Here is a 22498-nt window from a genome sequence, read left to right as displayed (position 1 = left end):
GAAAGTTTAAAAATTTTGGGAACGTTAGTGTACGATTGGACATTTCAATATTTGACTATTTAAAAGCGTGAAATTTCGAAACGTTAAAAACGTTCTCAGCTTCGGAGGTGTTGAAATTTTGGAACTCGATATGCTTTGAAATCTTGAAAATTCAGAAATTTCGAGATTTGAAAGTTGGAAATATTGGAAATTTGGCAGCTGGAAACTTTCGCACCTTGACAATTTTCCAACTAGACACTTTGAAAGTTTGAAAATATGAATATTTAAAAAGTTGAAAGTTCGAGTATTTAAAAATCGCTATATCTGCCGCTGTATTTTTTGTATTTTAGAAATATCGATCCTTTAAAAGTAGTCTGGAAGATATCTCGGGGCAAGGACTATCCTAAAAACTGTAAATTCCAGGAAAGTAACGGTTCTGGGAGATACTTCCTTACTTAACGCACTCCTTAAGACATTTTCTCTGCTTGTTACTCCAGGACAGGGCAGTTAACTCTTAGATAACATTGTTTAACGAGATGTTTCTGGTGGCAATGGAAAAACGGTGTAATGGAAGTGTACGTTCTGCGAGAAAAGTAGTTCGGAAAGATACACTTGGCGTTTCCCTTGAATTTCGGAAGATAAAGAAAGAGACAAATTTAGATGATATTGTTTGAAAGATAACGTTCTATTTTATAGAACAAAATTCTGCCATACAAATTCTAATAACAATTTCAATTCTACTTGAATTCCTCCAATTTATTATCATTGTAACTGAAACATTGAAATCATCGGGATTATTCCTATAAATGATTATGAAATTTATATCTTAACTCAAATGAAAACCATACATCAATGCACCATCCAATGCAACCAGTGTTTAAAACATTTCAGAAAACAAAATTATATTGTATTTGACTTCATCAACAAAATTTTATAGATTTTATAACTCAAACATTTAAATTTGTAGATTAAAAGTAAATAAAGATCGTACTCGTCGTATCATTTAAAACATAGCGTATTTTATAAAGTAAAATCATGTTGGTTTGGAAAGATTGTCCCAATATTTAGCTGCGGAATTTTGCTTCGTATAAATTTCGTACGATTCCAATTTTACATGATTCGAATTTAATGTATAAATCTTATAATTCAAATATTTCGAAATCAACAGCATCGATGTGAATCTTAATCGTGCTATAATATTAACACTCCACAGCTTCAACATTCACAATATTCCATATTTTGAGAAGCAAAATTGAAATGTGCGGTCAATTTCCGTTTCTACTTTGCGTGTAAAAATTCCCATTCCGCTTCCAATGTATATACATTTTATTTATAAACTCGATTATTCGAGTCCTTTCATATTACAATTTAATCGTCAAAAAATCGTAAAAATTACAGCTTACAGTTTATAGCTGCAAAATTCAAAGTATCTCGCGCTATAAAAATCGAAAAATCGCATTAATTTGAAAATTAACTTCTCATATTCTCTTTACGTTCTTTATACTTCGCAACAAGACCGAAGCAACAAGGTCGAACAAATGGGATACCAAGAGGACTCGTTTCTGCGAAAAAGCACGAACACTATAGGAGAAATTCGGGATTCTGATACACTTGTTATCTTGAGGTTGTCTCGCGTGGAAGATCGATGAAGCTGGTGATGAACAGGGACATTCGGAGAACATTGCTCCAGAGGATGTCTTCTGTGCTAGCGTCACGGTGCAAGTGTAAATTCTATGAGAAGGGAGAGAGAATAGTTCTGAACAACACACTTGTTACTTTCCGTAAGTTCCATGAGAGGGCTCGATGGAACCTGATGATGAACCGAAACGTTTCGGAGACGAGATGCTCTCTGCAGTTGTTGAATTCGGAAAGACGGTCGTAGGAAACCGCGAAATCCCATCATCTAACCATTGCCCAGAGCGTACTAAACCCCTAATCTATTATCATTATTAAATTCACATTAGGAGAGATACGATAAAGTCGTTAATCATGTCATTTTCTGTTGACGGTAATTTCTAATCGCTGAAATTATTAAACAACGAAGAAGGTTCTGTCGTTTCTCTTATGACAGAAAAGGATAATGCGGAAATATAGGAAAACGTAATCTTATTTACCAAAATTTGTTACATTTAATAAGCCTTACTTTGATGGGTTTTTTAATTAAAGAAAATCGGTTAGCTTGTCAAAGACGAGGAGAATTATTATTGTAAAGAAGAAGACTCTTTTACGCTTATGATGCAAATCTTACAAAAATGGACAATGCCAAAAATTGATTCTTCTTTTTCTGTTTGATTACAGGTAAGAAGCTGTTTTAACCGAAAAATCGAGTCATTTGAGACGGAGGATTGGAGACGCTCATTGTCGAATATCGGGTAAGTATCATATACAATAATAATTCTAACGAAATCATGAGATCATTGTGTTCACTAATGATATACAATATCGATCACAATTAATACTTTCCTAACACAGTCTTCTGTATTTCTAGAATTCTATCTTTAACCGCACTCGATCCTCGCACGTACTTTATCTTGATTCGACAGTTATATTTCCTATGATATATGCAATAACTTTTTGTTATACACGTACAACGCGGACGGTTTTATGATGTTGAAGATACTTGTATAATGCAATTTCATCTTTTCTCTTCTCGTTATATCGGGTTCTTATCGTCGTGTGGCTTTAAACGAACAAAGATTCGTAACAACAGGAATATCGAGTTTCTTGATACGGAACAACGTCAAATCACCATAAACAAAGCATCCCCCGCTGAAAAAAAATAGACTGGAGCCAAATTTATCAACTCCGTGTAACCCCAAAATTCCCAAGCGAGAGAAGGCAAAATAAAATTCAAATCTTCCTCATTTTTCACGCATTGTACCCAAGAACGTTTCCATCGCTATCAACTGCAGAAGAAAATTCGTGTCGTATCGTTGCTCGGGAAATTCCATCGTGGAACGCTTATCGTTCCTTCTTCTCCATCGCCGGCACGTTCCGAATTGCCAGGTCGTTTTCAAGCCGAGGCGACAAAGCGACTCGTCGCTTAAGTTTTCCCCAGTCGTCGTAAGAAAAGCTTTTCCATCTGGCGACGCGTGACACCCGTTTTATCCGTTATCCTCCCTTCTGTCTACCGTTTTGGACGTCAGCCAAAACTTATTAATTTACTCTACTTTCCGTTCGACGTCCCTTTTCTGACTGGCTGACGCCCCACTCGTTAATTTTCTACAACAAGTAAGTTTACGCGAGCTTCACGAAACAGGAAAGCTGCACCGTTGAAGTTTTTCTTACGGTCAAAGGTTAGGAGCGGAAAAATATAACAAGTCGGATTTTTCATATTTTACAGAGGAACAATTTTTTCGTTCGATGTATGCTATCTACCAAATTCATATTGTTAATTTCGTTTTCTTGACTCGACTTCGATACTAAACGTGTGTATATCTTTGCCATTTTCAAACATTTTAAAAATATCGTTCGTTATAACATCGATCAACCGATTTGCTATGAAACTTCGTAGGTCCTTCAACTATTTCTGAAACACTCGTATCTTTGGATTTAACATGTCCTCTTCCCAGTCATATTAAAATATATTAAAATATGTACTCTCTTCTAGCCGTCAAGTAGCATAGTAGAAATCTGAAAATCAACCAAAATTATACTAACGGTATCCCATAATGAACAACGATCTTGATTATTCTGTGCGATTGAATTGTAAGATGTCGACGCTTAGGCGAGGTCGAATAATCGTCGTTTTGCTTATCATTGATCCTGCGGATCAAAAAGGTGTCCTCGTTTTTTATGGATCGTATTCTGTCCGTACGTTATTAGCGTGGTCCAATAGTTGGAACACGATGTTCTTATTTCCACTGCGCGATTCTTCTTGTTATCGTGTTGCTCCCTGTTCCGTCTTGTTTCGCTCGTAACTTCGACCAAGTTGTTTTTCTTCTTCTGGAGTCGGGGAAAGGGTGATTTTCCCGTTCCTTTGGATGTACCGTTAGTCTCGTTGTTTTTTGGTTGTTTGCTCGTTTCGATCGTTTCAGCGTAGTTCTGTGGAACAAAGGTTATTTTTAGGGACGAAGAAACAGCCTTTTAACGTTACTCATCGTTTTGACCCTGACTACTCATTCAGTTATTTCTATTGGTAATTGTCCCCAAGACTTTAAAAAATAGCCTTAACAAAAGAACGAACTCTTTACAAAATTCTGCTTGTAAAAAGTTACTTTAATTATCTTCATCCGCAACTATTCCGCAGATGTGAAAGAAATGTTGTGAGAAATGCTTTTCTACAAAGATCGCATATATAGAACATTGTGCGTCAACGATTGCCTTCAATTGCGATCGTTTCCGTGGTCGATCACAAAGAAGAGAAAAAAAGAACACCAAGGAAATAGGCTGGAAATTGTTTATCGAAAAATCTGACCTGTTTTCCGGCAGCAGCATGGCGATAAAAATTCTCAGCCAGGAAGCACGATTTGTGACAAACTGCCCGTTTCTTTTTCTTCCTCTATTCGTAAAACTTAGGAGAGGGCAGGGACGAGAAGGAGAAGAAGTGGATCGAGCACATTGTTCGCGGAGCTCGAACCTCTTTCTTTTCCTAGCCCCACCCTCGACGAATTTGTCAGGCGTCGTAAATTCGATGAGAGGCGCCGCTAGACGAGGTCGATTCTGTCGATTTACGGCTACCCATTAAGACGCTATTTACTCGTTTATGGGTTAACCGAGACCCGCTCGATACGTTTATTCCACATTGGAAAACACAACCAGACGTGCACTCAGAAGTACGAGGATTACTTATTTTAATAAAAGTAATGATCTGTCCAACTCGATCGCGTTGAATTAGTCAAAATCGTGTTCTGTTTGGAAGAAGCTTTCTACTGCGTATACAGTGAGAATGCAAAATGAATATACGCCGTGAAAATACGAAAATTCAGAAACTCTTATGCGTATGTTTCATAGATTGAAAATTCATTGACAAGATACAGCATACGTAGGAATACAAATTAATAGTTAAAAAACGTAGAGTAAAAATATTGCGCGTGAATATTATGCATTCCACTTAGAAACTTCAAAATACCTTTGCGTCGCATAAAACGGCAGAGTAACACAAAATCTGCTACTTTAATGTACTTTATGTCAATAATAATGTACTTTAATGTCAATACCACCTGATGACAAAATCCGCAATCACTTAGTTGCCAACCGAATATGTTCCTTTGAACGCAGTGAAACGTTTGTTCGAAACAGTTGTTCACATTAGAAGCAGTGTGACTTAAATTTAACGATAGGAAAACATGACTAAGAAAAGGGCTATTTACATAGAAAAGAACATTTTCTACCGAGGAACATCAACATTTTTACAAATGGAACGAGAGATATATTTTTATCACCACGACAGTGTACGATAAAAAGGCCTTGGATAGCCAGGCACTCTTCTTCCGCACCCTTATCTCAAGCACACGTTCCACTTCTAACGATCGAAACTCTGTTACCCGTGCACACACATTCACTTGAAATTTCCGTTTTTATAAAACCTCCCAGGACATCTACTTTTCTTGCGAATAATTTAATTAAGGATAAAGATTTAGGAAAATCTGACTTACAAATTCGATAACGCGATAGGGACGTTGACAAGTATTTCAGTAGATTTTCAAATTTTTTGAAAGTCTTGAAACTTCAAGAACCGAGCTGCCGACTTACAAAGTTAAGAAAGTCGAGCGAAATGTTCTCTAAGGATCGCCGCGGTTATATTTACTTAACATTTTTATCGCTGATATTATACGCGAATATTAAATTAGAACATTATATTTGGGAATATTTGTCTTTGGCGTGTTTTCCTTGCCTCGTTATTGTCTTTTCGTATAAACGCCATAGATTATTCGTTTATTATGGAAGAAAATTGTGATTAAAAGCAGGTTAAAAAAAACCCATCGGTCTGACTAAACAGTAAAAAAATAAAAAAACGTCACGTTTCGATATGAAGAAAATTTCTCTATTTTATGGAAAAAGGTAATTAAGAAAAGAAGGTCTGTATTCCAGTGAACGTGATCTATTGTAGCAGGCCTCCAGTAGTAGTCTATAAAAGAAGGAAATTCCCATTCATTCTTCCCTATCGACCAAATAAAACGCGAAAACCGAGCAAACTCGCAACCGAAACGAGAACGAGCAATTCCATCCGTCACGGTTGACGCGAATCTCAAAAAGTTGCTGTCGAAACGCGACGAATGCGATTATCATAGTCGCAACATTGTTGATTTATGGGATTTACAAGAGCGGTATATAGAGAGAGAGAAATATTGAAACATCGAACAGGACGTTGGAAAACGGTGGAAGCACCGGTGATTTTGGCCGACTGGCTTCGACAAATATCGAATTTGATAAGTGTTTATGACGCGTGATAGCGCTCACGATATTAAGCCGCGGCCGATAAATTAATCCGCGTCTCTCACGTTCGCTTCACGTTTTGTGCTCGAAACCGCGTTACGAAACGACGACACCGCATCGACCGCACGTTTTTTTTCCTTTTGCTATTCCTTTTTTCTTTTTTCTTCCTGTTTTTTTTTTTTTTTGCTTTTTTCCTGTTTTTGTTTTCTCCTCTGCCCTCGACACTCATTTCGATTAATTCGTTTCGACGAAACGCACGGTTTTTGAATATTCACGATCGGCGGTTGTACACGTTGTCGAGTTTCGTGTTCAATTCGACGAAAACACAAAACGATGGCGGCAGCAAGTTAACTAACAAGTGGCATGAATAAAGATTAAAAGAGGGATGATGGCCTGCGTGCCGAGAAATATTTCGGTCGTTACAGGGTAGTTTGATGGGGATGTTGATGGGCGGGGATTTTATTGTTGTTGATTCTTTTAGAAGGGGTGTGTTACATGGAATAGATTGGTTAAGGTTCCTGACAGGTATTTGGAACGCTGTAGTCGACTAACGTTTGTTACAAAATTATACTTCGATCGATGGAACAACAATTCCCTGTTTTTTCAAGCTTTTTTTTGAAAGTGGAAGCTTTTATCGTTATTGGCGTTGTTTAAAATTTTTGTACTGGATAAATGTTAGGATAAATGGACGAAGGGTAGTTTCAAGAGATGTTGGTTGCGCGATTATCAAAATAACGTTTGTTGAAAATTAAGATACAAGCCACAAAACATGTATTTTCTAAGGCTTTTTGTAAGTATAGCCTTTATTGTTTTTAACATTGTTTAAAAATAGCGGAAAGTGACTTCTATATATAAGAATTCAGCATCCATATTTTTATGTATAAATTCTTGTTCCTTTTTAGCTTGTTAAATTTTATTGCACATTATTCCAATCGAAAATCTACAAATAATTCAAGGAAGAAGAGAGAAGAATTGGTATTTATTTGCTTAATATTGAGAATGCCAAATTAAATTAAATGAACTGCTAACTTAAATTAACGAATGCTAAAGAATGCCAAAGGAGGAACAGAGGATTAAGAGATTTTATAGAAAAATTTAAATCATCCTTTCAGATCATCTAAAATGTGCAAATGAAATTCTCAATTCAAATAACTCTATCGGTATCTAATATATAATTTCGCAGTTGTGCGATTTGGCGAGCTCATATTTCTAACGATGTAATCCATACGGGCGTGTAACAACGTGCAACTCCACACTCGTATACATTGCATCATTAGAAATACAAACCTACCGAATCTCACAACGTCACTAGTTCAAAGTCCCATGATATCTCGTTGAAGCTTACGTTAGGTTCAATCGCGTATTTTGTTTCAAAGCTATCGTCTATCGATTTTGCCGATGTAATCAAGCAGTTATATCTCGTTACGAAACTTCAAAATGTTTGATATAACGCATACGATACTCGCGATAAAAGTTTATACTACTTGCATTATATAATATTTTCGTGAGTCACGTAAGTAACGAACACGAAGCTAAACAAAATTGAATAACCAACACATGCCACGGGTTATGTCTATTCGTTGTTCGCTCGCGGTTCACCACGATGGTCTGCCGCGCGTTTATCGACGAGACAGAGAAGCCAGCGGAGCGACTATCGGAATTACGAGTGCCATTAAGAGCGGTCGAAAGGTTCACGGAGAAAACGGCCGCGTCAAGGCCCGTTTACGAGCGACGCCGGCGTCTCCGGCGTCCTGCTGACGGAAGAGAATCGAGTTTAAGCGCTTTCACCGGTCGCACCGAGCAGCCTTTTACCGCGAACTCCTGTGTTGCGGCCTGCTGAAAAAAAAATCTATAACGCGTGTAAGTGTGCAATCGTTGCTGGGAAGCTTTAAAGGCCCGTGTTCAACGTCTCCTCTAACGTCGTTCCCATAAGCTCGTCTTTGCGTTGTTAAGGGGGATATCATAATGCCACGCTGTCGTTTCCTTTTATACGAGATAAAGGGTCCCAGTATTGTATATTACGTATACGCTTAATTTGAATTTTACGTGGTGCGTCAGAGACGACGAATACTCTTATGATTCGTTGGAAATTGCAAAGTTACTTTAATGTAAGACAGATTCTATCGTATCGTTCTAGAAATACATTGAAATTTCATATTGATATCGCTAATTCCGCGGTAGAAAAATAAATTTCACAGGCTAACGTAGAATCGATGGACTGTGGGTAATTTTCAACCGAATCGTATTTCTCTGTCGCTAGAGGATTTTTAAATTTGGGAAAAATATTCGAAGAATCTCTCTGATCGATTCTCGTTTCGATTTCACTCGACAAAATTGTCTCGAAGGATTGAAAGAACTGTCAGGGAAATTTTCCTCCATTGAAAGTAAAGACGCATTAAGATACAAACAATTCTCACGAGACGCGAAGAATCTCCATTTCCACGCGCGTTACTTACGACGAAAAAAGAAGAAGAGAAAAACATTGCGGCGAATTGTGCGGTGGATAGAAAGGCCACGAAACAGCGGTTTAATTACCAAAGCGAGAGATTTTTCGAAATTCATCCTCGTCCAACGATCCCTGTGCAAATTGCCCCTTAAACGACTCTCTAATTACGCTTCTTGGCCGGCTATAATCGTTACCTTTTACCCGCCAACTTTGTCGTATTATCCGAGGCTAGAAGAACTTTCCGACTTATCGATAAACTTTTCGGTTACTGCATACTTTTATCGAGCACGTGGAACGACGACAATTCCCTCCCCTCCTCTTGCACCCTCCCGAAAGGAGATTCATTAAAAATGTCAATTAGAGCTTCCGCTCCGATTCACCGAGGAATGTGCAATAAGAAATTTCCGCTTCCTATCCCAGATGTCTTCCGGTTTCGTCCAGAAGATTCGTATCTTTTCTTTTCGCGAATTTCCAGGAAACGATGTTTCCCATTGAAATTGCGAAATTTAAATATGAAAGGTATGTATTTCGAGATAAGAGAATAATAATAGTCGGTTGATATTGGAGCGGAAGACTGGTATTGTTGTTTAGAGACTTTTGCAACTTTGTTCATTTGTTTAAGCGAGTTGTATGTTTATTTTATGGAATCTTATTGGAAACAGGCGTAAAGAAAGGGATCGATGTATAATACAGTTCGTCTTAATACAGTTGTTGCTGTTAGTTGGTTTTAATACGAAAGGGCGTAAAAATATTCTGGAGGTTTTAATTTAGATTAAACGATCTAGAGGGGCATTGCTCTCGCGTTGTTCAAATTTTAGGATGAATAGAAAATCTTCGATGAAAAATCAGGCAGCGAATAATTATCGAAATGGGGAGCTCGTTCGCGTAATAGCGTTCGCGTGTGCTCGCGTTATGCATTTCGATATCCGCGCTTTTTTCAGTTTCTTTTGTTTGCCAGTATTCTGTCGTCTATCCGTTTTCTTTTCTTCGTTTTTTAGCAGAGTTCGATGAATTACGAACATTTTATAGATTCGGAGGTACCTGGACTTTTATATTTAAAATATAACTATACATATATTTCTAATTTTTATATTTTCAATCAGAAATGGGGTAATATTTGAGGTGTTGATAACGCGATTAAGGAGTTTGGAGATTAGATGGTTGGACGGTGAGTGGAAGTTTGAAGACCTGAGAGGTTAAATATTTGAGATCGGAAATTTGAGAGATTAATAGTAGCTTGAGGATGTTTGAACTGTGGCAAAAACTTGCAGATTTGATGATTTACAAGGATGTTCGTAAGTTGAGTAGATGAAAAATTCGAGCGCCCGAGGAACAAAGGTTTCTTTGAATATCTGAATCTTCGGAAATTTGGAAATTTGAATATCCAAAAATTTGCTAATTGGAATAAATTGCAATCGTGCGAATGAATGTCTTAAAATCGTCGAATCTCGTATCGTTCGTGCCAAAATTCACTATTCACGAGCGCAATATCATTATCATTGTCGTTTCCAAAGTCCTGAAAGGTTATGATTGCCAATTACGATATTTTATCTTTCACGCGCGTTATCTTCGACCAATGTGTATCACTTCACTGCAGCGAACCCGAAGATCCGACAATTTATCACCATTAACGTCGACAAGTATTGCCATAATATCGCATTCAAGTGGAGTTTCGATTTATCGATACCAAAGCAACAATTCTATTCTACAATGCATTCGCGCGTCTCATCGATTTTTTAATACTTATCGTATCGTGAAAAATAGATTATCCTCAAGTAGCCTACTAATTTACGTATTTCCTGTTACCTCCTCCCTGAGAATTTTTTCATCGAACTGTTTACGAGATGATCGAGCTAATTGACCTATCGATTGACTACTTAACGAGTCTTTAAATAGAATACGTATCGTGTACATTAATATTCATTGCAGTTTATTAAATTTTAATAACATCAGCGAAACGTACTCGTTTTCCGATTTCATGGACCGAACGTCCAGGAATAAAATTTAATATTTCAAAACGGTCAGTGTGATGATCAGTTCAACGCGATATCGAATTGCTGGTCATAATTATTGTACTTTACGATGAAATTAAATGCACGACATATTCTTCAAAGGAAATTATTGTAATATTCAAGCAAATTTTAGTAGCACGCGTTAGTTTTGCGTAAGATAGGTCAACAGTGTGGTTGATTTCCGACGAAAAGGAACAAAAAATCTGGTCACTGGTATCCAAAATATTTTTATCCTTAACACCGGTAAAAGTTCCATTTTCTTTCGCACGATGGCTGCAAAAGTTCGCGTCGCGACGCTTTTATTCGAGCGTTTCGCCAACGGTGCCGATATTCGTGGTTTTACCATGGCACCTTGCGTTAAAAACGACTCCGAATCCCATAGGTGACACCGGTCTAGCGACGTTCCAGCCACCCGCGGTGATTATTTTCGCTAACTGTCGCGGTTAGCCCGCGAACGCGGTCCCCATTAAATGCCTTCGAGCAAAATGTCCTCCACCACTGTCTGTCCACCCTTGATTGTCCATTTTACGCTTGAACCGCGTTAATATGGAACGAGTACGATGTGAGAAAATGAAACATTTCCCTGCATAGGAATATTTTATTCTTGGCATTCTGAAAAGTACGTGATTGCAACATAGTTAAAACGACGGTTGCCATTGGAATTTAATTAGTACAGATTAGAAGACTTGAATAGAACGAATAGAATTAATGCTAATTTCTAAAAATTACTACAAATGAAATAAATTATTATAGAATTATATAAGATAAAGATAGAATTAATAGTAATGAAGAAAGATAAAAATATTTTAAAATAGGATTGTAATAGAACGTTAAAAGAGAAATTTTTGAAAACATTGAATCTACAAGGAGTAACTATCTTTCGTAAATGTGTTTGAACAAACACTGATACTGCAGGATGTGGAATTATTTTCCTAGTTGTATGTGTGGTTCTGGCATTATAGAAAAATAAAATTGATAAAATTGAACAACAACGTTGCTTTAATTCAATGGATTAATTAGTCATTGTTCGTAACTACGTAGATGTGGTTACGTAAGATGAATTTTGGAACAACGTCTCTGGGCACGTGGCCCGATATTAATAAGAAAAAGTTGAGGCGGTTTAAATTTCCAAACTTTCGAAGCATATATCTTTCTCGCACACTTTAGCTACAGTGCATTAAATCTCGAGCAGGATACTTCTTCTGCTGTAAGCTAGTTTTTGAAACATGTTGCACCACTAAAATCTCTAAAGTGATTCCTGAAATGTCTCGTATATTCTGTGTTGTTAATCATCCACCCTAAAAAATCGCAGAATTTGTTTCTAAATATCCTACGCGAAAGGAACATCGGCTAACTTCCTCTAAAACTAGATACGATACATTTTATTTCTATTCTTCTATATATCAATCAATAGTTTACATCTGCGATAAGTATTATAGATGTCTTTTAAGCGTTCCAATACCCAAGCATACTTCGCTAACGTTTATTTCCTAAACTCGAAGCGAAGCATCGTAATTATCGCAAATTTTACGTAAATTATGTAGTATCGTGAACGAGGGGCCTGGGGGGTGTCGGGCGAATTATAAACAAGCGGTTGCGGAACATGTGCATGGTGGGGCTAAGACAAAAGACGCGAGGCCAAGACAAAAGACAAGGGGTTGCTAAGGGACAAAAACGAATTAACAGCCATTGTGAGCTGAGACCCCAGAGAGTGCGGATTGCGTTGTCGAGAGAGTGTGGTCCGCGTGAGAGAGAGCGTTGGATCCGTGGTGACGAGAGTTGCAAATTAACTATCTAGTTGTCTTAATTATAATACGTTATTGCGATTAGTTCGCGTTAAACAACCATCGTTTCCAGTTTAACCAACATCTGTTTAATCCATTTATCGTAAATAAACTAATTGTAATAAAGATCCTACAATTATTATTCACAATTGTTATTCAAATTATTATATTGGTCTCACCAAACGTCGGAATCGCTGAAAATCTCGTTTGAAGCGTCCTTCGTAACCATTACCCCGAAAATCTTATGCAACGAGTGAACCACCAATTCATGAACTTCTATCACGGAGACTGATGGCTTAGTATACTCCTAAAGGGTTGATTTATAGCGTGACCTGTAGCGTCGCCTGGCGAACTTTCAAATTCAACTCTCCGATGGCTTGCAACATGTTCCAGAGTGCAACGTGAATCACTCAGGCCACCCAGGAGCAACTCGCTCGTTTTTCCTTGGTGCAGTTTAACCAGCCAACTTCCACCACGCAATTAGACAATTCCATCAACCTTGTAACCACTTTCTAAGCGGCCCTGGAAAGTTAGCACGCGCGGCTCGCGTAAATTACACGCGTCTGTCTCGTGACGTGGCGATCCCTGACAGATTCGTAATTCACCCAGTGGACACCTAACTTGTAGGTCAGCGGCTCGACCCTGTCACGCGTTGTATTTGTTCAAGCGTCAGCAATAGCCAGTTTCGAGCCCGGTTACTACCACGCAAACGCCATTTTCCTCTTACTTTTACCATTTTCAATCTTTCATAGACATTTCGGTCGTTCGTTTCAATTTCGTTTAAATACGATCGAGAACTTCTCGTTTCTAGGACAAAGGAAAGCTCGGAGTTCGCGCCCGCATCTTGCGAGGGAACATACCCTATGTATAAATCGTTGATTTCAATGAAACTTACGAGCGATGTAGTTCCAGGAAAAATAGCTCACGCGTGTACCTTTTTCAACGTGCTCGCATTCGAACGGGAGAAAACAGCTTCCAAAATTGGAAACACATTTCACGGAATATCTCGGAAAATATTAGGTTTGAAGAGTTGTTCAAATGTTTGTCGTTTAACGAAGAATCGACAATGTTCTTCGGCTACCAGTAATTGACCCATCGCACACTATTCATCGCAGAGAAACTATTCGTACTGTTTGCTTTTTTATCATTGTACGAGCCATCTACGACCCAAACTTGTTAACTCCACATTTTTAAATTTCTAAAATTTTGATATCAAAGTACTTGGTCGATGCTTGTCCTATATAATCTATCGTCGATCTTGTCTATTTTCTGTTCCGTGCAGTTACTCGATCTGGCAAATAAGCGGTTCGTGTATCGTATTTTATTTCATTAAACGTTACGTCAGTTTCACGTAAGAAGACACTTGCGATCCCTCGTGGAACAGCCTGTCCCGCGTGTACGTATTTATCGTATCATCTTCTACGATAAGTATTTACCTTGATAAGCCAATTTAGGTCAGCGTTTCGATTACTACCGCGAGTCACACTCATCCACGGTGACACAGTGTGAAACGACGAAAAGACGTGCTGGAAAGCGAGCAACATTTGCATGCTAACGACGCGCGTCAAGGATGCGTTCGGAATATTCGCGGTGAAGGCGAGATAATGGGATTAGCGGCACCGTAATGGTGGCACTGGATGCGCGCGAGGTTATGCCCGTATATGTGTAACCGAAGTCGATGGGGAATTGAATTCGTTGGAATCGCGTGTTCGAGCGCCATTCGATTTATTGTAATCGCGTTGTTGCCTCCCGTGGAACAATCTGTGACGGTGTACTTATGTGTCGAATACCATCGAAATGGGGGTGTTTCCGTGGATTTTGCTTGATCAGGTTGTTCCTTTGTGAATATTTATATACGGTATATTAAATATTGTACATTATTTTACATATTTATATTATATACAATATCTGTGGATATTTTAGGGGAGAAATTTGTTGGATGAATTGGTAGGAATCGAGGTATTTAGGGTAAGAAACGGGGTATCTGGGATAGAAATCGCACGTTTGTTAAGTTATATTTGTATTTTATTTATTCTATTACGCTTATTATTATGTTATTATATTATACTTCTTATATTTACCAATGGAAATTTGTTTTAATATTCTTGTTACCAAAGATTTTGCTACTGAATATCCGTCATTATTGTACCTATTGTTATTATTAAAGTTGGTATTATATAGTTTTTATGATCTCAGAACATGGAGTTTCTTTTGTAAGATAATAATAGATCAATAAATATACAAATATTCTACTATTACGTATTTTTTAAACACCAGTCATTTTGACTATCTTTGGTAGAGATAGCCACGTCTCATATGCCGGTAGTTCTAGTATAATATTAAGTTTAGTAGATTTAAGCGTCGTAGATTAACAGATTAACGTATGATGAAGTTATGAGGTTTTTGGAGGTTGAAAGGCAAGGTTTACTTTATACGTTGGGAAATTTATTCTTTGATAAGGAATTTTGGTGAGTAAATGATATATAGATCAATGTAAAGTTCTTAAAATTGTGAGTTTGGCGGTCGATAAGGGAGATTTAACGTATGATAGTTTGACAAATGTACTGCTTTGTGTTAAATGTTGGGATTATAACAGATCATCGTACACGTAGTCGAGATCGAAAAAAGAGATTGATTTAAATATTTCAAAGGATTTTTCGCTTAAGAAGATTATAAAATAATTGTTATATCTTCGAGCGATTGATTATTCGTTTGCACGAATATGAGATATGTTCTAGATATTTCTTAATCTTTATAACGTAAACTGAAAACCATGGTAGTGGAAACTAAGCAGCACTCTCACCTTTCCTCCTTCGAGTTCTTAATCGAAAGCCGCAACTCGGTGAAACTTTGAATTGAATCGGACTACTAGTTGCGGATCTACACCGCTGAATGCTTGATACTAGCTACGCGATAACACGCGTTGTAGCATCGTACGTTGGGCCGGAAAGCAGGGATTAATATTCGGAAGAATCTATGGCCGCGTTCGTTCAAATTAAAGTTCCACGACGAACAAACGACTTCGGCAAACGAAAATTAAAGCGGCTAGATGTGAAAAACGATTGTATCTGGAAATTACAAATTCTTTGAAAATTTAGATACTCGATGTTTTATTTTCTGTAACAGTAAATTCACACAGAAGAGAAGAAATAACCCCGAACCTCGTAACCTTCTCGTTCGATAAATTGATCGCTCAAAGAAAGAAATCCATCCAGCTTCCGTTACAAAAGTTGCCTAATTTTTCTTTCAAAATATCTTCCGCGAAAGAGAAAAACAAAATACAAGATATCAAATTTCCAAGCGTATTTCCCTCGAATCGTCCAGCACAAAAGAATGCTGCTCGCCATTATACCACGATTCTGTTCCTCTTCTCCGCCTTATATAGCCTTCAAAGTTCCTTTAACCCAACAAAGAGCAAGAAAAGTCAAAAAATCAAATTCCCAACATATTTCCCACCAAATCGTCCACCACAAAAGAATGCAAGCCACTATACCGCGATTCTCCTCCTCTTCTCCGCCTTAAACACCCTTCGAAAATTCCTTCAACCCACAAAGAAGAGCAAAAACTAGCAAAACCACCCTCTCGCCCGATCCAAAAGCATCGCCGCGTGATTTACATGTTTGCGGCGTTGTTCTCGCTAGGAGAGGGATTCCTCGCGAACCTTCCACCACTGTATCAATGTTTTCTCAGAACATTTACAGCATCACAGACTACTAGATTGTTTGCCAACGTCCAAACAGCGGTTGCGTGCGCGGGGTGTCTTCACCCTATTGCACGTCCTTGTATATGCGTATGTTTGTATTTCACGTACGTATGTGTACGTGTGTGTGTTAACTTTGTACGAGAGTCCGGAAGATTCATCGGCTAAAGTGCATTCTTAATACCCGGAAAAAGGGACTCTCTGCTTCCTCCCTTATTTATTTACGAGCCCAGTTCCTCTTTCTCCCTCTCTTGCCTTCCGCGAGCAGCGCTAATGTAACGAGAGGAATCGAGCACAACGGATTTATGCGGTCGCTGGTTTGCTAGGATAAGGGTTCGTGCGGTGTATCGCAGAGGAAAAGTGTACGGTGAAGTTGCTGTAATCCACGTATCGGGATTTGGTCGTTTTGGTTAGTAATTGCAGTGCTTGGGAAAGTTGTACGTCGGTGATCCTGTGTTTAGAAGTGAATTAAAAGGGAATTTAGATTGCCTCGGGAAAGTATCCGGACGTTTACTGCCGAGAGAATATTTACGGATATATCGTGTGCGTTGCGCGAAAGTTGTCTAAATTTTCCGAAGATTATATATGGAAGCGTTACATCGTGATAGTATTGGCAAATCGGGAAGCCAATCTGAAAGTGGATATGTAAGTTATAAAACGTTCGCTGTAATCATACCCTTAGGGAAGAATATCGATACACAGCGTGTGAATAGCGGAGTTTTATTTTTTATTATATTACTATTTTTCAAGAAAGATATCGGCATGGGATTCTGACGCAATTTCAACGATAAAAGCGTAAGAGAATTGCGAAACATAGGTGTAGAAAAGAAGTAATCGTTAAGAACGGTGAAAGAGCGTAGTTCAATTAGAAAATACGGTGCAAACACGAAAAAGAAGTTGGTGCGATAAAAAGATATTCGATAAATAAAAACAATTCAGCAAGTAAGAGGAAACGGTAAAACGTATTAAAGAGGAAAGAAATTCCTGCGATAAAAGATGGAATTAAATGTACAGAGGATACTAGAAACCTACAAGTCCGGCAGATAAATTTACCAAGCGATAAAACTTCGATACATCGTACGAAAGGCAACTTTCTCGATCATTCAACGGCCTCGCAACAATCCCCTAACTATACCCGAAAATTCATGCTCCAACAACTCATCTCAAGTTGGCTTTTACTCTCGGAAACATTCGTTTTATGTGTGTTCTCATTGCACGCGCAAAAGTCGTGTTCTAACTCGGGAAGAAGAGGTCCAGAGTAACAATGGCTGCCGTGCTATGATCGATGACAGCAAAGGTACAGGAATAAACGCTGTGTAGCCGCGTGTTTGCGAATAGTGGAGCGTCGACATGCACCTTTGCACAAGGGAATGCACAAACAGGACGAACGACGTTGTACAAACTTGACAATTCCGACCTGTAACGCTGCCTCTCATTAGCAACTTATAAAACATTGTTTTATTCTCGTTGAGAGCAAAATTCAAGTAACGATAATCTAACTCTCATCTTTTCTCTAAATATTTATTTTGTACGTATCGATCGAAAGTCTCCACGTCACTGTGTAAATAACTGTAAATAAATGGAAAAGCTGCTTTTAACAAACGTTTTATATAGTATATAGCATGTATAGATAATAAATATACAAAACACGATATAAATGGTTAATACTGTTGAGAATTGTGAATTTTAATTACCGAAATACAAGTAGAGGGACGCTAAGGTTACACTTAGAATTCGTATTAAAATAGTTTTAGATTTATTTAATAAACGATTTCCAGGATCTCCGTCGATATACATTTCCATGCGACTCGGCACTCTCTTTGTCTCGCCATCTTCCATACCACACTACCAACGGAACAGTTACATTCATCTGTTTTTCGAGACACACGTACTTCCACACACTCATATTCACATACGCGTGTCACTACTACGCGGCCAATCTAATTTAGCACACAAAATTATACATATCTCAATAAATACAATCTCTCAAAATCATTTAGAAACTTCTCCAACAAATACGAATGTCTAGGAGAGCAACTAAATAATCTACGACACAGCCAACTATGAAATTGAAAAGATGTTGAACGATCGGTTACATGGAAAAATCGCAACATATAACGACTTGGAGGATGGAGGATCAAGTTTCGAGATGGATGGTATATGGAGGTTGTGAAGGGCTTTGAAAACGTCGCTGGAGTTACGTGACGCCGCTGCAGGAAAGTTGGCGAACGGGGTAGACCGTATATTCGCGATAAAACGTCGAAAGTTAACGAGTGGTCCTGTGTTTCAATGACCGGTCCATTACTGTTGAACGATCGTACGTTGGGTAAACGTCGCCCGTTTCCCTTATTTCGTGACGTAAAGCCGCGGGAAATTGGGTGAACGCGATGGAAGCGTTGCGCTTCCGGCGATCGATCGTAAAACTTTCGAATTAATTTCTCTTCGAGAACGCGTACACAATGCATCTGCAGAAAAAAGGAAAAGGGAAAAATATGTAAAAATGGTACGGCTGGAAAATTGACAATTCTTTTAAATTTAAAATAATTAAGGATAAATAAGGGAAGAAATTTAATTTAGAGGGTGGGAATTTAAATTGTCATAGAAAATTAAGTTAGGTTTGTTTTAAAATTCGCAGGTGCTCTGTTGACGTTTAAATTCTACTGGCAAGTTAAATGAAATCTTTACAGAGTTTAAAGCGTGCTTGTGATTTATGTATATATAAGCTGAGGAATATTGCGAATAATGTCTGAAAATTCTATAGGGTGCGGCTAAGAGTTATAAAAATCCCACTTTAATTCTTGATGAATAAGTACAGTGAATAGAGGGTGTAATATAAAACCGTCGAAAATTCATGTATCCAAGATATAGAGCACAGGAGTAAATGGAAGGTCGAAAGTGGCTTGTGTCGTAGCTGTAGGTAAGATGTTTTTCTGCAACCCTCAAAGATCCTGCTTTTCCTTTGAGTGTATTGTAACATATTTAACGTGGGTAAGATTAAAGATTAAACCATCAATTTAAAGAATAGCCCATTACGTAACAGTTATAATTTCAAACTCTACAGACGCACGCAACGACAAAAACGAATAAATAAGAAAGTAACAGATATCGTTAATAAATACAAACGTTACGTATTCCTTTAAAAATATCCCTCAAGGAACGAAGAAAACTTCAGCTGCTCGAGAAGAATTCATTAATGCGAGAAGACGCATAAATCTTACGGCAGCGCTTACAACAACAACAACCTTATGAATTGAAACTATAATGAAACTGAATAAATTTAAAGACGTTCAAATAATTTTCACACCGAATAGAAAATCCTCGGATACTCTCAAAATCTCACTAATCCATCGAACCATTTGAAGAATGTTTCTCGTTAAATTCTTTCGAACAAATGACCGAATTGCCCGAATTCGCGAGACCACGATATATCCAAAAATATATGACAAACAAAAAGAGAAATCTAGATATTACAAAAAGTATACGTGCTATTGATTCGTCAACTATTAACATCCCTTATTTTTCCGCCATTTTTCAATCTTCCAAAACAGAAACCAGAATATCACAACGTATTTCAAAAGTAGCATGTTACGGCTGGAATTTCATCGTCCATTAAGTCGAACTTGCTGAAAGCGAATTACACGAAACATGGCTCGTTCGAGCGTAATTGCTAGGCGGTAGGTCGCATGTTTCTCCGCACATTTTTCGCTATGGGAGAAAGAAACATGGCGGAGCAGCAGCGTCTAGGATAGCCAGCGAGTTCCTCGCGGCAGTTAAGATGACAGATCGAAGGGAATCGAGTTCGCTCGTGTGCAACGGCGAGCCAGAAAACAAGTAGAGTGGAAAGCGGGCCGCAATTGCGCCGGTCCCATCGTGATTTAATGCAACGCGACTGGCAACGATCTTATCTGGCCGAAAGGTCGACCCATCCCAAGGGAAAGCATCGCCGGATTGCGACTCGAGAGAATTCGGGAACGTTCGATCCACCTAGTCGATAAATTATTCCGTCGTCAACTTTCGTCGAGTCGTTCCTTCGTTTCTTTACTATTTGCAGCACACGAATACGGTAGAAAGAGCCCCATAACAGGAAATACGTTTCTCCTTGTACGAATTCGCCGCACTTGAAACATGTCCATTCGGAAGGCCCTTTAAACTATCAAATATGTCACGGACTTCCAATTAATCCTATTAATCCAAGCAATCTCGCAATGTATCGCGATTGCCATTAAATCGAGGTATTTTCTAGATTTCGAATTCTCTAAAATCCCTCGCATTTAAAAGCTATCTGTTTTTGGGAACGTTGGCCCCAAACGTTGGACAGTAAACAGCAGGGAAGAGAAGAACAGCAGGATATTTGGACACAGTAGAGTTTGGGAATAACGTTGAACGTAGAACGGATCTAGACATTTGTCTTAGGACAACAATTTTCTAACGAGTAGCGAAGTTTGTTCCATTCGTCGAAACTGAAGCAAGCACTCGCGAAACGGAAGATTCGCCTGGCCGGGAGGATTTGATTCGAAGATAAACGAGTGGAAGTAATCCGTGCAAAAATATAACCATAGCGGTGGAGTCGTGAAGACTGAAACATGGGACAGTCTGCTTTGAAATATTCATTAAACCTTTCATTACTTTGATGAAACAATGTTTCGTGGCAAGAGACGTAGCCTTCCCTTGATTACAACCGAGTCGGAATAATTTAATAAACGTAATGTCGCTCTAATCCCGCGCAATCACGATTTACAGACGCGCGTGGGCCCTCGAGGCAAGGTTGGCCGAGTAAGAAAGCCATGGGACTATAGGTCGATTCACATACAGGTACTTAAGTAAAGTATCGGTCGTAAATATTAGATAGATCTTTCGTAAATTAAATAGATCTTTCTGATTTTATTTCCTAGCTATCTCATTGTATATCTATTATTTTAATAGCATCACATGCTCTTCATGGTGCAGGATATTATACTTATGGCTGGCTGTGTATATAGCGATGGGGTCTGAAACTACAGCTGCGCTAATTACATTACATTGTGATTTATGTATTTTCAATATAATTTAATTATACGCTATAATTAAAATACTATACAAATTATGTAATTCAAACTTTTCTATCGATCCAATTGCTAATTACCGAGTTCAATTGAATTACAATGCAAATAAAGTACGATATAATTGAATTACATCTCGGAAATCTGAAGAAGTGAGATAAATATTTTATAAATATTTAAATTTTTCATGTCTATGTATATGTCATTTCCAATTCATATACGATTCCATCTCGTGTTTATGTCTTTCAATTACATTATTCGATTGTACTTTGATGTAGTACTTCAATTGCAATTACCAATTCCATCGTAATGTAATTGAGCGATAGGTCTGAATTACGAATTACATGTAATTCTCATTACGAGTGCGATGTAATTAAATTACTTTGTAATTATAATTTATGCAATAATTCGGTTGTAATTCCGCGCAACACCATCTGGAACATTTCGAGTCGTTCCGTATCGTACATGTGACGACAAATTCGAGTCGTTTCGAACATAGTTCGAAGCTTAAAACTCTTGAAAGTCTTGATAGACTCGCTAGACTCAACGACCAGACTTTGACGTAAGTATCACTTGTCTGCGATTTATAGGTCTCAACAAAAAAATTGTTATCTTTGACGAAACGTGCCACGATATATATTAGCAGCTGCGATATTTGCGCGATAAATATTTACGGATCAAATATTTGACCGAGCTTCCATGGAAGTTAGAAAAATGGTGAAATAAATGGCCTTGTGTAAATAGCGTCATGTAAAAACGTCTAGGTTCCTTTTCTACCGAAACGTTGGCCTCGTTTGCTTCTGTGTGGTTGCTACGTGGATGTATAGCGAGATTTAGAGTCGAACAATTGAAATAGGTACGATAAACGAGAAAATATTTGACTTTGAAGTTAATTAGTTATGTTAATTGGATTGTGTTTCTGCGATTGTATTTCGCGGTATAATGGAATTTGCAGGAATGATTCCGTGCATTTCACATTGTTGACATCGAATTAACGAACATTTCAATGCTGTTATTGTTATAACGTATATAGCAGGATATGGAATTCGTTAAATTGTTTCGTTCTTCCCTCCATTATTCGTTTTTATGTTCCAAGTAGAAAGAAGTATTTGTTAAATGAATGCTACGTGCCTTTTAGAATTTTGCTAGAGCCGAAAAAA

At 38.0% G+C, this 22498-nt stretch overlaps 1 protein-coding gene across 2 annotated transcripts in view; it reads left to right on the top strand.

The window, feature by feature from the left end:
- Positions 1-22498, top strand: part of LOC126865207 (protein rhomboid) — a 164929-nt gene that overhangs the window by 118679 nt on the left and 23752 nt on the right. The window contains exon 1 of one of the 2 annotated variants that reach the window (XM_050617451.1): positions 2209-2351. The exons of the other annotated variant lie outside the window; for it this stretch is intronic. The gene's annotated coding sequence lies outside the window, so the exon portion shown is untranslated. Of the gene's footprint in view, positions 1-2208; positions 2352-22498 lie in introns of those variants that run through there. 2 annotated transcript variants of the gene reach the window in all.

The sequence above is a fragment of the Bombus huntii genome, chromosome 4 (assembly GCF_024542735.1).
Source record: "Bombus huntii isolate Logan2020A chromosome 4, iyBomHunt1.1, whole genome shotgun sequence".
NCBI lineage: Eukaryota > Metazoa > Arthropoda > Insecta > Hymenoptera > Apidae > Bombus > Bombus huntii.
Note: the sequence above shows the minus strand (reverse complement) of the source record. Positions and strands in the feature narration are given on the sequence as shown.